The following is a 15,557-nucleotide window of genomic DNA, read 5'->3' as shown; positions in this document are numbered from 1 at the left end:
AGCTACCAAAAGTATTGCGCCCGCACGGCAGAGCCTGGCAAGCTACCCGTGGTGTATTGGCATATGCCAAAAACAGTAACAATAAGTCTCACAATGAGAGACGTTACTGGTGCCCGCTCGAACAAATCGATGAGCAACGGGATGACAGTGACAGTGACATTTTGGACAATATCTAGTGGTATTTGAGGAACCATGCAGTGCTGGGGATTAAATCCAGGCTCCAATCCTTTGAGCCATCTTCCTGGCTCTTATATATTGTTTATTAGATCAGTACTGTCCAACAGAATTTTCTGTGATGATAGAATATTCTTTATTCTCTGTCCAATGCCTGAGACACCAGCCACAGGTGAATATTTAGTACTTGAACACGTTGATTCCAACGTGTTCCACTAGCGGTTCACACTTGAATGTGACTTAACACAAATTGCAGTGTAACGTGTTAAGTATGGGTAGTCTCACTTAGTTTAAAATGTTATTTAATTGTAATTTTTTAAATATAGGTAGCCATATATGGATAGCCATATATGTTATCACATTGTACTGGACAGTGCATTCTCTATAGATTTCTGTGTCCAAGAGAGTGATAAGATGACAGAAGTCACATGGATAAAGCCACAACTACAACCTTTCTCTTGCTACTATGCACAGGACACTGTAGATTACCAAATAGCTCCTCAATGTACACTTTTCCATGTGCTATCTGTGCAACTTTTAAGAACAACAAAATTTGTTCTTAAAGAAAAGATCAAAAGGAAAGTTTGGAAAGCTATGCTTTCTTTATTGTTGCAATGATGGAAGGGGGAAGGAGTCATAAACACCTGGTAGCAGTGTTTACCAGGGTTCACCTACTTTAGCACAGTGGGTAGGGCATTTGCTTTGCATACGGCTGACCCCGGTTCGATTCCTCCATTCCTCTTGGACAGCTCAGCAAGCTGCCGAGAGTATCCTGCCCGCACAGCAGAGCCTGGCAAGCTGACTGTGGAGTATTCGATATGCCAAAAACAGTAACAAGTCTCACAATGAGACATTACTGGTGCCCACTCAAGCAAATTGATGAACAACAGGATAACAGTACTATAGTGCTGTACCTACTTTAGTAGAGGCTCTTGCAGATGTTGTTGTGGTACTAGGTCCCAAATAGCTGTGCCACTGGGACTTAGCATTTAAGGTGGTGCCAGGGGACCTAGCTTCTGGCCTCATGTTTGCAAGATGAGTATTCCACCAACTAAGTGCCATGGCCTCCTGGGAAGATATACTTGAAATAATGATGGAAATGTTGGAAATTAGTGTCAGGCTTATTTCACTTGGATCCATACTGATGTAAAATTGACTTTCAAATGTTCCCATGGAAAAGGTCAAATCCATGAAATAAAAAATTCCATTTGACTAAAATATTGTCTTGGAGTCCTCCATGGAGAGGATGATCTTCCATCTGATCACACACACAGGCTCCATGGGGTACACAAAACGACACTTTCTAATAACTGGAGTATTCAGAGCCCCCTTTGCCTATACTTTTGATCATTTGTCCTTCAGTCTCTTGTCAGAGAACTGAATTATTCACAGTTTAGATAAAGCTCATGTCAAAGCACAGCTGAGACCAGTGATACTTGAAAGCACCTTGCAGCTCAAGGTTCTCCAAGTTTTGTCCCCATATGAAATAGAATTTCTAGAAAGTCCTACTTGTAGCCCCTTGGCACCTTCATCACCAAAGAAAAGCGTCATGGGATGTCTGAGCTTTTATCAAAAGGCTGCAGAAGAAACAGCCCTAAAGTAGCATTTCTGTGCCTCTTTGTGAGACTACTAAGAAGACATTGTCCAGCATGTGGCCATGGTATCTTCCCACTGGAGTTTCTCACAGATACCAGGGCCAGAAAACTTTTATTTCATGATGAACTGGAATGTTTCATTTTCTGAGACAATTAAAACAAATGTTATGTTTCCCTCTTAGTTTCTCTTCTAAAGAAATCTAGAGCTGTGCTTCTTTTCAGTAGATTTGCTCAGCCTAGGATTTCTGTTTTTGTTTTTTTTTTAATCTTTGTTCACCAACACTGGGTAATTTCATTTTTGTTCTTCCAGTAAATATTTTATTGCTCTTATCACTTTTATGGGATTAGCCATTGGGCATAGATGACAAAGATTCTCTCCTTGACCAAACTCTATGCAGATGCCTTGAGCTTTTCAGATAGGCCCCATCTGCATTCATCTCTGCATTGTCCAATGTTAGCAAAAATTCTGCTAATTCAGTGTAAAAAGAACCCCTCCTTCCATATCTGATTAACCTCAATATCTGATTGCCTTCTCATCCCCCCAGTGATGTGTGACCCTGGCCTTGCTCCAACAAGAACGCTTTTAGTTCAATCAGTTCTACCACCCACCCTCAGCCCTCGTGTTTCCTCTTAATCACTTTCTTTACAAGGATCCCTTTACTCTGCTTCTTGCCTTTAAAGTCCCTTTGCCTTTGCTGTATTCAGAGTTGAGTCTGGTTCTATCCTGACCAGCATCTCTTCCCCTATTGCAATTGTGGAGCGTGGGGGTCTCTTTATGTTGCTTTCATTATTATCCAGCTGTATTGTCTTTAACAGATGACAGAAACTAAGTGTTAATCTGTGTGACAGATTTGTTTTCTTTCATTTGTCCCTTAAAAAACATGGGACTCCCTTCTTAGAGTTATTGTTCTGAAACTTTAACACCAAGAGTTGAGTCAGCATTTAGGGGCCAGTCCACAAACCACCTCTCCTGCAAATAGCTGGCAGTTTCACCCCATGTGGCAATGCCATTGAAGTTTACTTACAACACGCAACTAGAACAGTGTTTGTCTCATGTCATTCCACCATCATATCCCATCTCAGGAAATAGCTCTGGAACCCGTCAATCAGAATAAAGACTCGGTAGCTCCATTCAAGACTGATTTTTTGGGCATTCTTTCACAGTATTGGCTAAAATTCTTTTCACATCAGAAATCTTAATAAGTATTTTTCCTTCTAGGCAAACATCAGAAGAGAAATTTTCTACATTGACTGAAGGCATATTTTGTTTAGGAAAAGATAAATTTCAGTTTCAGGCAGCATTATTTTCTTCAATATAAGTTAATTATAATATTTCAAAAGAATAAGTTGTATGAGGACCTGAGTTTTGATCCCAGCACACAACATAAAAGGATAATATATAATTAAGGAACAGAGCATTTGCAAAACATGTTTAAGTTTGAGGTAGTTGACAAATGAATCCAGATTTGCCCCCTGGGCTCCAGGCCTTAACTTAGCATTCTTCTCATTCTGCTTATGATGGTCAGAATTAATCAGAAAATAAAATCTTTCTTCATAATTATAAAAATATAGAATGTTCTCAACTGAGAAGCATTTGTAGTCAAGTCTTCTAGGAAGTCAAAATTTGCAAAATAAAATGCCAGGTTATGTTTGCTGGCTTTCGGAGGAAATGTTTCTGACATTGAGGGATCATACTATTCCTAAAAGGTGGGTATAATCTTCACTGGTTTGATGAAAGTAAGATTCATACTACATTCTGATATTTTTTACATAGACATTCACTTTAGAGGAATAATATGGTGATCTTCCAGATGGGTCTTTCTAAATTTGACTATTCTTCTATCCTAAATTTTGGACATATTTTCTCTTGTCTGCATACATGTTAAATTATTGACTTCACAGAATAGTTAGTTAAGGCTGGTTATTTATATTGTAAGCATATTGTGTCAAAAATTAAATGCATATAAATAAGGTCAATAATTTTTGTATCTCAAGAAATTTAGAGAGTTAGGACTTGAAGTAAGGTAAATATCAATAGTGAAAAATTCAGGCATCTAGAGATGATAATAATATTGTAGTTATTAATATTTAAAAATCAGAATTAACTGATAGAATTTCTCTGATCGTGAATACTTGAGATTGGATTTTCTTTTTTTATTTTATTCATGGGTTGATAGGAACAATACCAAATATGTTTGCCTTGCATGTGGTTGACCTGGGTGCAATTCTCAGCACCACATATGGTCACCCAAACCCTGTCAGGAGTGATTCCTGAGTGCAGAAACAGGAGTAAGTCCAAGCATGGTGGGTGTGGCCCAAACACCACCACCTCTTTCTTAAAAAAGAAAAGTAAAGAGCTGGAGCTAAAATAATTCTTAGCTCTTATGCAACAGGAACAACAACAATTTTCACTTTAGGTTCTTACCCTTGAAGCTATTTAGACAGGGAAATGGGTGGAACTTGTGTATACATGGGTAAAGGCCAAATGTTGTTTCTGTAGCCAGTATCATTCTTATGAGAATCTGGGGAAATAACAATCATGAAGTTTTTGAGTTATAAAATAATTTAGAGATAATCTAGTGATTCTATAATTTTTAATGAAGGAAATGAGACTTAAGAGTTACTCTATATTAATCAGCTAGCTACTAAATACATTGAAATGAATATTCCCTGGACTTTCTATTGTACTATACTATGTTTACATACTTCTAAGAAGATTTTAGCTTTCAGTTGATAAACATAAAATATCTGATGTCACCAGAAGTATGACTTTGAAAAATAAATAACCTTTGTTAAAACTGTTTATTCAAAAATAACGTGGGTGCATTGTAAAGGGAAGACAAGGCATTCGACATCACCAAATTAGAAACTTTCAAATATTATGTCTTCTGATGCCTTTGCACTTCTGATGCTCAAATAAATCACCTATTAAATACATTTTTGCCCCAAACATTCAGCATTACACCTGATTCAGGCTGTAGATCAAACTACCAGTTAAAAAGGAAACATGAAGGATGGGGGAAGATGTTAAACACAATCATAGGGAGGGATGCAATTGGAAAAATTCAAACAAGCAAACACTACAGAATGGATAACCCAGTTTCTTTAACAACAAAAGAAAAAATTCAGAGAGGAGATAGGGTGGAGTTTCATATAATATAAGAGTTAAAAGACATCAATCAAATGTAATACATGAACTTAACTATTTGATTCAAACAAAAATGCCAAAGGACCCTCATAGGCCAATCAAGGAAACTTATACAGTTTTGATATTATATAATATCAACTTTTTAGTATTACTCTTCTAGGTGTCTGTCTTTTAGAGATGGATTAAATATATAAAACATAAGATTATATATTAAGAATAGAGGGGAGTGAGATTATAGATAAAAGATTTGAGCCACATTGATGATAATTAAAGTTGAGGGATACTATTCTCTATACATGTGAATGAAACTCTTCACATAAAGGTGGAAAATAAAATCACGATTAAACAGGATATATTTGACAGATAATCTATATTCTCTGTTGCTAATTTTTAAAATAGCAGTAAAAGAATTATCTAGTATAAAATGCTGCTCTTAAAGTCATAAGTCTACATCTTTCCTTAACAGGATCCAAAAGGTACTGGGCAGGTGAAATCTCTGGTAGGTCTCTATTTGCACATTGTATTGTAATGGCCCTTTAGCATACCTGTACCTCCTACATTAGCTCCTGAAGAGCAGAGTCTGTATCTCGTTTCACTTTCTGTGCCAGAACATTTTCTGTAGTGCAGTATAAGATGGGCACCAAATAAAGAAACATTTTTCTGTTTTTTTTTTAAGTTTATTAGTGAATCGCTGTGAGGTACAGGTACAGTTACAGACTTGCAAACTTTCGTGCTTGTGTTTCAGTCATAAAATGCTCGAGTCCCCATCCCTCCACTAGTGCTCATTCTCCACCACCGATGAACCCCCAAAGAAGGTATTCCTCCCATCTCCCAAAGAAATATTTTTCAAGAAATTTGTTTTCTCATTTCCATTTCAATGAAGATTTTATTTGTGTTGAAAACCAGAACTCTTTGTGTTACCATGAATGTGGTTATTCTGCCTTTACTGAAAATGGGAAACATTATTTAAAAGTATAGTCAGGCCCTGGCAGCCAAAAACCTCTGTAATCCAATTGCTGCCATGCTCATGGCTGGACTCCACAAGACGAGCCTCATCCAGGAATGAATCTGTTGAAAAATGCAGGTAAGCACAGGTATATGGTTTTGTGACCGAAATCTCCAGACTCATGGATTTGGATATGGACAACCTCCATCCATGCCCCTGTTCTTCCGGGAGCCTGGCAGTCATGCCCATGAACTACCTCTGGCAACATATAAACTCATTAATCAGCTATGATCTAGAGACTCATGAATAAATCTCAAAAGAGATCAATAAGCTACAGAGATGCTTCCAGACCCAAAAGTCACCATCCGGTTAAAAATTTAACTCCAGCCATAGCGCCCCATTTAAAATTTAGAATTCTGGAGTACACAGCTACATATGCAGCCATACCACATCTCATACTCTACACCACTGATATACCAGGAGTAGCTCACCACATTGGATAAGATGCAAAGTAGAAGGCAACCAGTATCAATTAAGAAAACATTAGCATACAGGCTTAACCTGTAACAACATGTTAGTAATCTCATATACAAGGGCTTAATTGCTCCAGATACAACAATTGTCACATTCTTTCTTCTAAGAAAATCTTTTTTTGATCATTTTTAGCAACTTATTCATAACAAGCAATAAAAATAAATTATTTAGGGCCTGCTATTGGGGCAGGCTTGGGTCGTGGTTGGGAAAATTGAAAATAATGGTGGTGGGAAGGTGTAATGGTGATGGGATTGAGGTTGGAATATTGAATGCAATAAATCATTATGAACAACTATATAAAAATACAATTAAAATGAAAACAAAGCACAATCAAATAATTTTCTGTCACTCTTCATGATTTGTCTCCAACTTTGATTTTTTAAGTTATCTTTATGAACAGTTACCTTAGCAAAATCTGTATTGTATATCCACCTTGGGCCTTTTTTTTTGATTCTCAATCATTCTGAAGAATGATTGATTTATTTTTGCGGTGGTAGGTTTAAACCCAGATTATATATGCTAATCTTTTACACATGAGCTTCATTTTTTCCCAAACTAAAATTTAAACAATTTAAAGATACATCTATAAATATTCTAATAACTAAAATATTTCTCTTCATTTTTTCTCTTCATTTTTTTAAATAATAAAAGCCTTATTCAAGTAGGAAACAAAAATATTTGATTGTTTATTTAGTACATAGGTCAAATGGAGGTTCAAATAACTCTTTCTCACTCAGATATTTGGCTGTCTTCATTTTTCCTTTCCACATCATAATGCAAAAACACCAGCTTACTAGAAGTGGGAAAGGTTAAAAAAAGACAATGTGGTCAACTGTTCTCAAAGGTGTCCACCAACAATCCTTCTATTTTTAAACTGGTACTTTCATCAAAAGTGTATTTCCCACTCTCTGCAACTAGACTAGCTTTGCAAATTAGGTTGATCAGTGGAATGCAATAAAAATGACAGCATGCCAGTTTGAGGTCAAAGTCTTCAAAGGATGAAGAGCTCCTCTCACCCTCTTGTAGTGCTTGATTTCAATGCAAAGAAGGCAGGTGATCCTTTTGAAGAGAGAAATCACAAGGAAGAACATTGGTCTCCAGTCAACAGGCTGCACCAAGGTCTTTAATAAGAGTGAGGTGGTCACCTTGGATCCTCCAGCATTAATTAAACCAGCTGCTATTATGTAGGTCAGAAGCAAACTACACTCACTGGGGCTTATCCCATTTGAAAAGTCAAAGCAATTTTGTTTTAAGTCACAGTTTTGGGTGGTATTTGTTACACAATTATTAAAAACTGACAACAAGAGTGAAGTAGTGCTGACTTCGGCAGCACATATACTAAAATTGGAATGATACAGAGAATATTAGCATGGCCCCTGTGCAAGGATGACATGCAAATTCGTGAAGAATTCTATATTTTTTTTTAAAAAAGAGTAAAGTAAAATGCTTTCTCATGTTCAGAAGATATCTTGTTTGAAGCTGAAAGACTAATTTTCATTCTCTTTGCTATCAAAATTTCACCTCTTTTAAGAAGTAAATAGAGAATAGAGAATAAGTATAGTGGATACAGACAAAAAAACAGTGAATAGAGAATAAGTATAGTGAACATAGACAAGAATGCACTCTAATCATATAATGTGATGTATATTGCTATAATGTAATATATATTGTGTTATAATGTGCCCCTGTACCAGGCTGTCTTCACTGGGGCCACCTCAGAGCGGGGTGGGTTGAGTTTTCCTCCCCGCCCCAAGCAGAGCCCCAGCAGCCTAAAACCTCCAGAATCTAGCCAGCCATGTTCAAGGCCACACTCCACACACTCGAACGAGCCTCACCCATGAAGGAACTGACAGAGGAACCCAGGTATATGTGACCCGTGGCTGAGATCTCCAAGCCTGCTTGCATTGGGACTGGGCCCCCTCCACCCAGATTCCCAGTTTTCCAGTAGGTAGGCAGTCACACCCACAAACTCCCCCTGGCGCCATGTAATCTCATCAACAGCCAAGATCCAGAGACTATAAAACAAAGCTCCCAGAAGAGAGCAATGCAATTTTTCCTGGAGCCCGTAAGGACCCTAAGGACGATTAGACACCACCCCAAAAGCCTCCATCCCTCTTGGAGTACCCGGCAAGCTACTGAGAGTATCCCACCTGCATGTCAGAGCCTGGCAAGCTATCCGTGATGTATCTGATATGCCAAAAACGATAACAATAAGTCTCACAATGGAGATATTACTGGTGCCTGCTCAAGCAAATCGATGAACAATGGGATGACAGTAACAGTGCTACAGTGCTATTACCCTTGTAGCAGTATCACTGTATCACTGTCATCCTGTTGTTCATTGATTTGCTCAAGCGGGTGCCATTAATGTCTTCATTTGTCCCTGTTGTGTGCTATTGTAGCCCAGTGGCATTTGCTCGCTCCAGGAACATGAAGCCCTACCCGCTGTGCTATCGCTCCAGCACACAAGGGTAATAATTTATAAAATATCGATGTATCAAAGAAACATGCTGTACACCTTAACTTTACACAATATTACATGTCAATTATATTTAAGTAAAATGTCTACTTATCTCTAAGAACTACCAAAGCTCCTTAAGTATAGGACATTGGTTATTTCCAAGTTGTTCCTTTGACATAGTAGGGGAAGAGTAAGTTCAATATGGGCCTGGAACATATTCTCCCAAGTGTCAGGAAGTAAAGAAGTACTCAAAAATTTTATAGGCAAATACATAGGTGCCAGCTTGAAGGGGCTTCCTGTGGCTAAATCTGTGCCAATGCAAACCTTTTCTAAATGATTTAAATTTTCAATATTAACTTCAGATTGATCAATTAGATTAAAATAGTTTACAATTTTATTGTGGTTATTTAAAAAGAAAATCCATAATATTAAAAATGTACTGAAATATTAGTACTGAAAAATTAGTATGGACCATAACATATATATATATCTATATATCACTGAAACTTCCTTTTAGTGATTTCTAAAATCTCCATGTGTAGAATGAGTGAATGAGTGAAGGAAGGAACCAATGGAGAATGAAAGTGACAAGATGAATAAGGTAAGATAGAATTATTTCCAGATAAAGTGTATAAAAAGTGTTGCATTGGGACCAAAGAAATAGTACAGTGAGTAAGGTGCTTCCTTGCACTCCATGTGGTCCCCCAGCATTGCTAATAGTGACCCCTGAGCATTATCGAGTGTGATCTCAAAATCATAACAAAAAATTTTGTATCATTCTTATATATAATCCATAAAATGACTTCTAGGTCCTTAAACCTAGAGATCCCACCTCTCTGAAGTTTAGTGTTCTATTTCCATCATTTTTGTCTTTAAAAAAATGTACTTTAGATAATAGTTACAAAAGCATTAACTTTTATGGGTTTTGTGTACATAATTTCTAAACCTTCACCACTACCAAATGTCTAAGACGCTCCTACATTGTTGTCATGTAGCTTCAAGTTCACCTCCTCTTTCCCCCTTTCCCTTTGATGTATGGTAATCTCAGTTCTGCATTCAAAGGTGAAGGGTTTGTCATCAATGGATGCTGTCTCTTTCCTTGTTTTATTTAGCTCTCCTTAGTTTATCACATATTGAAGTTTTACTTCGCTGTTCAGGGTTGTTTTGGATGTGTAATGCTGGAAATCACTTTTTAAAGTGCACTTTAAGTCCTCAGGAGGCTCTTTGTAACTCTTCTGTCCTTGGATTCCTGATGGAGTGCTGACAGAGTCGGTGCTGTGCTTAGTCTGAAGAGAGCGCTGAAGGTGAAGATTTGGCTGAAGTCTCTAATCTTCCACGCACTCTTTGGACAAGCTAATCAATATTGTAGTACTTATTTTTCTTCCTTGTAATATTAAGGGCTGAAAGTGGATTTTTCTGTACTAGAGTCAGTGGTCAATATTTGGTTATGTTAAAGAAATTTTTTATTTTAGGAGTAGCATAAAAATAAAGAATTGTTCTATAGAAGTGTAGTTAATTCATGATATAATGGCTTAAACAAATATTCACTGTATCACTGTCATCCCATTGTTCATCGATTTGCTCGAGCAGGAACCAGTAACATCTCCATTCGTGCCTGTCGTGTGCTAGTGTAGTCCAATGGCATATTGGGTGCCCTTTCAGGATCAAGGGAATGAGGACTGACGTTGTTACTGTTTTCGGCATATACACCATACACCATGGGTAGCTTGCCAGGCTCTGCCATGCGGGAGGAATACTCTTGGTAGCTTGCTGGGCTCTGCAAGAGGGACGGAATGGAACAAACATTAGCAAAAACAAATTAAAAAATAATTATATTATATGCTTCTACATATTAAATAGCTATGCAGACCTTTTCTCATATGCCTATTGGCTGTCTGTATGTCTTCTAGGAAACTTCTCATTTCTTCTTCCCACATTTGACCATTTTTGTTGTCGTTGTTAAGTTTTACAAGTGCTTTATATATCTTGGATATTAACCTTTTGCAGAGAGTCTCTTGCCCCCACTCCTGGCTGTCTTCACCGGGGCCCCTGTAGGGGGTGGGTTGAGTATCCCTTCCTGCCTCAAGCTGAGCCCCCGCAGCCGAAGACCTCCGGAGCCCAGCCACAGCCATGCTCAAGGCCCCTCTCCACATGTTTAGATGAGCCTCATGCATGAAGAAACCGGCAGAGGAACCCAGGTCTGTGGGACTCGGGGCTGAGATCTCCAAGCCTGCTCGGATCAGGACTGAGCCTCTCCCGCCCAGCTCTCCCATTTTCCAGTAGCTAGGCAGTCACACTCAGAAACTGCTCCCGGCACTGTGTAATCCCATCAACAGCCATCATCCAGAGACTATAAAACCAAGCTCTTGGAAGCACTCGGCTACACGCTTATAGTTTTATTGCCTAGTTCTCCCTTTCGGAGAACTTGGCACACTACTGAGAGTTTCCTGCCCCCATGGGAGAGCCTGGCAAACTCCCCGTGGTATATTCATATGCCAAAAACCAGTAACAATAATGGTCTCATTTCCCTGGCCCTGAAAGAGCCTCCAATGAGGCACCATTGGGAAAGACGAGTAAAGAGAGGCTTCTAAAATCTCAGGGCTAGGACGAATGGAGACGTTACTGAGATTGCTTGAGAAAATAGATGATCAATGGGATGATGATGATGATGATGATGATGATGATGATGATGATGATGATGATGATGATGATGATTAACCCTTTATCAAATGAGTGGTCAGCAAATATTTTCTCCCAATCTGTGGGTGTCTTTTAATTCTGCTCATTGTTTCTTTTGTGATGCAGAAGTTTCTTAATTTGATGTAGTTCCCTTTGTTTATCTTTGCTTTCATTTGTTTGGCCAATGGCATTTAATCATTGAAGATACCTTCAGATTCAATGTCATAAAGAGTTCTATCTATGTTTTCTTCAGTATATGGATTTAAATCTAACTCTGAGGTCTTTAATTTATTTTGAGTTCACTTTTGTGCATGCTGTGAGATAGATGTTTGAATTTCTTTCTCTACATGTGACTGACAGTTTTCATACACCATTTGTTGAAAAGACTTTCCGTGCTCTACTTAATACTCTTAGCTCCTTTGTCAAAGATTAGCTGTGCCTATATCTGAGAATCTGTCTTTGGCTCTCAATTCTATTCTGTTGGTCTGAGAGTCCGTCTTTATTCCAGTACTGCACTCTCTTGATACCTATAACTTTATAGTATAATTTAAAGTTGGGAAAAGAAAAGCCTCCTATCTTCCCTGTTCCTAGGATGACTTTGGATATTTTGATGATCTTATTACTGAACATCAGAAAATGTCGATCAAAACAATAATGAAATATAATGCCACACCAGTGAAAGTGACACACATCATAAACAACAGAAACAGTCAGTGTTTCTGTGGCATGGTTGTGGGGAAAATGGAACACTTGTCTACTGTTGGTGGGGTTATTTACTGAGTCAACCCTTTTGGAAAACAGGGATACTTCTCAAAAAGACAAGAATTGAACTTCCATATGACCCAGCAATTCCACTTCTTGGTATCTATCCCAAGGAACCAAAAACTCTATTTAGAAATACTTTTACTCCAGTGTTCACTACAACAGTATTTACAATAGCCAAAATCTGAAAACAACCATGTCTAGGAACAGATGATTGGATAAGGAAATTATGATATATATAATGAATATATATGTTATGTATATGGAAATTATGGTATAAGTAGTATATATGGTATGTAATATGGTATATATACATACACATAGTGGAATAATACTCAACTGTAAGAAAAGATGAAATCATGCAATTTACCATTATGTAGTTGAAACTGGAAAGTATGCTAAGTGAAGTCAGTCAGGAGAGAGACAATCTTTCATATGTGAGATATAAAATATAACATGGGAATAACAAATGCTAGAAGCAACAAAATCTGAGAAATGGTCTACAGAATTGAGCTTACCTCAGTGGGTGAAGATGGGTATGTGTGAGAGTAGGGATTAAAAGAGACCCTAAGACAATGGTGGAGAGAAATGAACACTCTGGCGGAAGATGTGGTGTTGGAATCCTGTATGCATGAAACCCTATCATGGACAGTATTGGAAATCAAAGTGACTGAAAAAAATAATAGCCGCATGTTACAATTATTAAAACAATTCCAGTTCAGGAGAGTTAGTATAGTAGATAAGGCATTTGCCTTACATGTGACTGGGTCTGATTCGGGCACAGCATATTGTTCCCAGAATCCTGCTAAAAGTGATCTCTGAGCATAGGAATAAGCCCTGAACACTGCTGGGTTTGGTCTCCAAACCCTCCCCACCAAAAACAAAAACAAAAAAAAAAACCAAAGCAAAAACAAGCAAACATCCCCCCCCACACACCCCTGCAAAACCCAAAAAAAAAAAAAATTTCAACAACTTTGGGAAGACTGACATTTTCTTTTTCTCTTTATGGGGGGTACACCCAGCATGACTCAAGGGCTACTCTCAGTTTAGTACTCAAGAGACATTCGAACCCATGCTTCCAGTATACCAAGCATGTGTTCCAGCCCATTGAATAAACTCTCTGGTCTAGATGAAGAAAAAAACAAAAAAACTGGGAGGGGACACACCCAGCAGTGCACAAGTTTTACTCCTGGCAGCATTTGGGGGACCAGATGCTATACTAAGCATTTGAACAGATGTTGGCTACATACAAACATGACTGCAAGATCTCTCTCTCTTGAGCCTAGAGAGTCTAGAGTAAGCATTTTGTTGTTGTTGTTGTTGTTGTTTTGGCTTTGGGGTCACATCTGGTGGCTCAGGGCTTACTCTTAATTCTGTGTCCAGGGATCAGACCATATGGGGATTGAAACCTGGGTTGGCTGCATGCAAGGCAAATGTCCTTGTTGTACCATTTCTTCGTCTCCCTCTGAAGTAAATATTTTTAAAGGGACATTTTGAAAAAATTCTTAAACTATATATAAATTCTTCTACTTGTTTCATTTAGGTGATTTTTCTTTATTTTATCACAAACACTGCAATAATAATTGTTGACTGTGGCAAAAAGAAAGCTAATCTCCTGAGCCCCCATGCTGGTGTTATCCTTTAATCCTTTAATCAGTAGTTGAGTTTATATCAATCTATCCACTCTGGTTAGACTTTGCTGTGAGGAATGAAACACCTTTCCAAGGTACTTGGTTGAGTCGATTAAGCATATCTGAAGTCCTCAATGGCTGGGTATTTATTTAATAATTCTTCATTTCTTGATCACTCTGGACAAGAACTGAATGCAGAAAGTAGGCAAAGGATATACATGATAATTTTTCAGATTCTGCATTGTAAACCATCGTGCCCTAAAGAGAGCGAGCGAGTGAGAGAGAGAGAGAGAGAGAGAGAGAGAGAGAGAGAGAGAGAGAGAGAGAGAAGTGCCTGCCAAAAAGGCATGTGAGAGAGTAACTGGGGCATTGGTGTCAGGGAAATGTACACCAGTGAAGGAATGAGTGTCAGAACATTGTACAACTGAAACCCAGTCTTGAACAACTTTGGAATTGTGTATCTCATGGTGAGTCAATGAAAAAAGTAAATAAATAAAAATATAATTCTTACCTTAATTTTGACACATCATTTTGAGCACAGGCCCACAGAATTTTTGTCTTCTTTATATCTTCCTCTGAAGGCCAAAAATTTCCCAGTTGTCATATTGAAATCATGAGCAGTCTTGTTAAACTATGTATTTTGTGACTAAAAAATTAATAGAATTAGAATAGAAACTTATTCTGTTAATTGAAATAAATTCTCTTTTAATTTGATCTTAGCCTATTTCATATTTATCCACACTATTATCTCATTAGAATTTTTAAAAGATTAACTATTTTTGAAGAGTTGATCCAGTGATATAGTAACAAAATTAATATATTAAAATGTTTTATTTATGTTTAAAAATAAAATTTTAGCTCATGCAATGTTTATATGAGAATCCTATTTTCTGATGGTTAAAAATCCTGTAATGAATATGAGAATTCAGTGACCAGTGAAATGTAGGTTAAGCATTTAATCAAGGAGATTTGCAATTCCTAGAAAAATAGGGTTAGATATTTTTCTGTTTTATCTCGGCAAACACAACATTTCATGAGCAAATCGATGACCAATAGCTAACATTTAAAGAACATTAGTTTCATGTATTTCAGGTGAGTCTTTTTAATATTCTCAAACAACTTGATATGTTAATTATATTAGTGAATTGCTTTCATCTTGCTTTTGTCACCTATGGAAGTTTTAAAAGCAGAGTTAGGGTTTCAAAAATCTTTAAAAATGGGATCATTAATGCAAATACTTGATCCTTCCAGTTGAATCAGAATTATTTAATTCTCCACATGGGAATATATGTGTAAATGAAACCAGTTATAACCTCAGAAGGAATATGCTTCTGCCTAATTCTGTGACGGTGTTGAGCCCTGCTTTTCCTCTAGGGCATCACTGCTTTGCTATGTTCCACTGGTTACTTGTACTCACACTGGGGAGAGTGGAAAACCTTCCACTACTGACCTTGTTTTCACTGCAAATTTTTAAAAAATCACTGGAAATTTTATTTTGTGGCATAGTTCGCATAGACATCAAAAGAGCCATATTTTTGTCTTATAACTTCTATAGACATCAAAATAGTCATGAATCAAAGTAATTTTCAGAATTTCTACATTATTCAATAATGTGGCAGAGAGTGAT

At 37.5% G+C, this 15,557-nt stretch overlaps 1 non-coding gene across 1 annotated transcript; it reads left to right on the top strand.

Annotated features, from left to right (window-relative positions):
• Window positions 1-7,711: 7,711 nt before the first annotated feature.
• Window positions 7,712-7,818, top strand: LOC129400423 (U6 spliceosomal RNA). The gene has a single exon (XR_008627666.1). It is a non-coding gene; the product is annotated as a U6 spliceosomal RNA (small nuclear RNA).
• The last annotated feature ends 7,739 nt before the right edge of the window (window positions 7,819-15,557 follow it).

Source organism: Sorex araneus, chromosome X, assembly GCF_027595985.1.
Source record: "Sorex araneus isolate mSorAra2 chromosome X, mSorAra2.pri, whole genome shotgun sequence".
Lineage (NCBI taxonomy): Eukaryota > Metazoa > Chordata > Mammalia > Eulipotyphla > Soricidae > Sorex > Sorex araneus.
Note: the sequence above shows the minus strand (reverse complement) of the source record. Positions and strands in the feature narration are given on the sequence as shown.